Source organism: Leuciscus leuciscus (genome assembly GCF_965113295.1).
Source record: "Leuciscus leuciscus genome assembly, chromosome: 9".
Classification (NCBI taxonomy): domain Eukaryota; kingdom Metazoa; phylum Chordata; class Actinopteri; order Cypriniformes; family Leuciscidae; genus Leuciscus; species Leuciscus leuciscus.
Window position 1 is genome coordinate 44081 of NC_138733.1, and position 3420 is coordinate 47500.

A 3420-nucleotide genomic window follows, 5' to 3' on the forward strand; every position below is an offset into this window, starting at 1 on the left:
CAGTTTTGCCCCCTCAGATCTCAGTTTTACCCCTCAGATCTCAGTTTTGCCCCCTCAGTTCTCAGTTTTGCCCCCTCAGATCTCAGTCTTCCCCATCAGATCTCAGTTTTGCCCCCTCAGATCTCAGTTTCACCCCTCAGATCTCAGTTTTACCCCTTCAGTTTTGCCCCCTCAGATCTCAGTTTTACCCCTTCAGATCTCAGTTTTGTCCCCTCAGATCTCAGTTTTGCCCCCTCAGTTTTGCCCCCTCAGATCTCAGTTTTACCCCTCAGATCTCAGTTTTGCCCCCTCAGTTCTCAGTTTTGCCCCCTCAGATCTCAGTTTTATCCCTCAAATCTCAGTTTTACCCCCTCAGATCTCAGTTTTGTCCCCTCAGATCTCAGTTTTGCCCCCTCAGTTTTGCCCCCTCAGATCTCAGTTTTACCCCTCAGATCTCAGTTTTGCCCCCTCAGTTCTCAGTTTTACCACCTCAGATCTCAGTCTTCCCCATCAGATCTCAGTTTTGCCCCCTCAGATCTCAGTTTCACCCCTCAGATCTCAGTTTTACCCCTTCAGTTTTGCCCCCTCAGATCTCAGTTTTACCCCTTCAGTTTTGCCCCCTCAGATCTCAGTCTTCCCCCTCAGTTTTACCCCTCAGATCTCAGTTTTACCCCCTCAGATCTCAGTTTTGCCCCTCAGATCTGTTTTACCCCCTCAGATCTCAGTTTTACCCCTCAGAGCTCAGTTTTACCCCTCAGAGATCAGTTTTACCCCCTCAGATCTCAGTTTTGCCCCCTCAGTTTTGCTCTCTCAGATCTCAGTTTTACCCCTCAGATCTCAGTTTTGCCCCCTCAGTTCTCTGTTTTGCCCCCTCAGATCTCAGTTTTGCCCCCTCAGATCTCAGTTTCACCCCTTAGATCTCAGTTTTACCCCCTCAGTTTTGCACCCTCAGATCTCAGTCTTCCCCCTCAGTTTTGCCCCCTCAGATCTCAGTTTTGACCCCTCAGATCTCAGTTTCACCCCTTAGATCTCAGTTTTAACCCCTCAGTTTTGCACCCTCAGATCTCAGTCTTCCCCCTCAGTTTTGCCCCCTCAGATCTCAGTTTTACCCCACAGATCTCAGTTTTACCCCTCAGATCTCAGTTTCGCCCCCTCAGTTCCCAGTTTTATCCCTCGAATCTCAGTTTTACCCCCTCAGATCTCAGTTTTGTCCCCTCAGATCTCAGTTTTATCCCTCAAATCTCAGTTTTACTCCCTCAGATCTCAGTTTTGTCCCCTCAGATCTCAGTTTTGCCCCCTCAGTTTTGCCCCCTCAGATCTCAGTTTTACCCCTCAGATCTCAGTTTTGCCCCCTCAGTTCTCAGTTTTGCCCCCTCAGATCTCAGTCTTCCCCATCAGATCTCAGTTTTGCCCCCTCAGATCTCAGTTTCACCCCTCAGATCTCAGTTTTACCCCTTCAGTTTTGCCCCCTCAGATCTCAGTTTTACCCCTTCAGATCTCAGTTTTGTCCCCTCAGATCTCAGTTTTGCCCCCTCAGTTTTGCCCCCTCAGATCTCAGTTTTACCCCTCAGATCTCAGTTTTGCCCCCTCAGTTCTCAGTTTTGCCCCCTCAGATCTCAGTTTTATCCCTCAAATCTCAGTTTTACCCCCTCAGATCTCAGTTTTGTCCCCTCAGATCTCAGTTTTGCCCCCTCAGTTTTGCCCCCTCAGATCTCAGTTTTACCCCTCAGATCTCAGTTTTGCCCCCTCAGTTCTCAGTTTTGCCCCCTCAGATCTCAGTCTTCCCCATCAGATCTCAGTTTTGCCCCCTCAGATCTCAGTTTCACCCCTCAGATCTCAGTTTTACCCCTTCAGTTTTGCCCCCTCAGATCTCAGTTTTACCCCTTCAGTTTTGCCCCCTCAGATCTCAGTCTTCCCCCTCAGTTTTACCCCTCAGATCTCAGTTTTACCCCCTCAGATCTCAGTTTTGCCCCTCAGATCTGTTTTACCCCCTCAGATCTGTTTTACCCCTCAGAGCTCAGTTTTACCCCTCAGAGATCAGTTTTACCCCCTCAGATCTCAGTTTTGCCCCCTCAGTTTTGCTCTCTCAGATCTCAGTTTTACCCCTCAGATCTCAGTTTTGCCCCCTCAGTTCTCTGTTTTGCCCCCTCAGATCTCAGTTTTGCCCCCTCAGATCTCAGTTTCACCCCTTAGATCTCAGTTTTACCCCCTCAGTTTTGCACCCTCAGATCTCAGTCTTCCCCCTCAGTTTTGCCCCCTCAGATCTCAGTTTTACCCCACAGATCTCAGTTTTACCCCCTCAGTTTTGCACCCTCAGATCTCAGTCTTCCCCCTCAGTTTTGCCCCCTCAGATCTCAGTTTTACCCCACAGATCTCAGTTTTACCCCTCAGATCTCAGTTTCGCCCCCTCAGTTCCCAGTTTTACCCCTCAGATGTCAGTTTTGCCCCCTCAGATCTCAGTCTTCCCCCTCAGATCTCAGTTTTGCCCCCTCAGATCTCAGTCTTCCCCCTCAGATCTCAGTTTTGCCCCCTCAGTTTTGCCCCCTCAGATCTCAGTTTTATCCCTCAAATCTCAGTTTTACCCCCTCAGATCTCAGTTTTGTCCCCTCAGATCTCAGTTTTGCCCCCTCAGTTTTGCCCCCTCAGATCTCAGTTTTACCCCTCAGATCTCAGTTTTGCCCCCTCAGTTCTCAGTTTTGCCCCCTCAGATCTCAGTCTTCCCCATCAGATCTCAGTTTTGCCCCCTCAGATCTCAGTTTCACCCCTCAGATCTCAGTTTTACCCCTTCAGTTTTGCCCCCTCAGATCTCAGTTTTACCCCTTCAGTTTTGCCCCCTCAGATCTCAGTCTTCCCCCTCAGTTTTACCCCTCAGATCTCAGTTTTACCCCCTCAGATCTCAGTTTTGCCCCTCAGATCTGTTTTACCCCCTCAGATCTCAGTTTTACCCCTCAGAGCTCAGTTTTACCCCTCAGAGATCAGTTTTACCCCCTCAGATCTCAGTTTTGCCCCCTCAGTTTTGCTCTCTCAGATCTCAGTTTTACCCCTCAGATCTCAGTTTTGCCCCCTCAGTTCTCTGTTTTGCCCCCTCAGATCTCAGTTTTGCCCCCTCAGATCTCAGTTTCACCCCTTAGATCTCAGTTTTACCCCCTCAGTTTTGCACCCTCAGATCTCAGTCTTCCCCCTCAGTTTTGCCCCCTCAGATCTCAGTTTTACCCCACAGATCTCAGTTTTACCCCTCAGATCTCAGTTTCGCCCCCTCAGTTCCCAGTTTTACCCCTCAGATGTCAGTTTTGCCCCCTCAGATCTCAGTCTTCCCCCTCAGATCTCAGTTTTGCCCCCTCAGATCTCAGTCTTCCCCCTCAGATCTCAGTTTTGCCCCCTCAGTTTTGCCCCCTCAGATCTCAGTTTTACCCCTCAGATCTCAGTTTTGCCCCCTCAGAT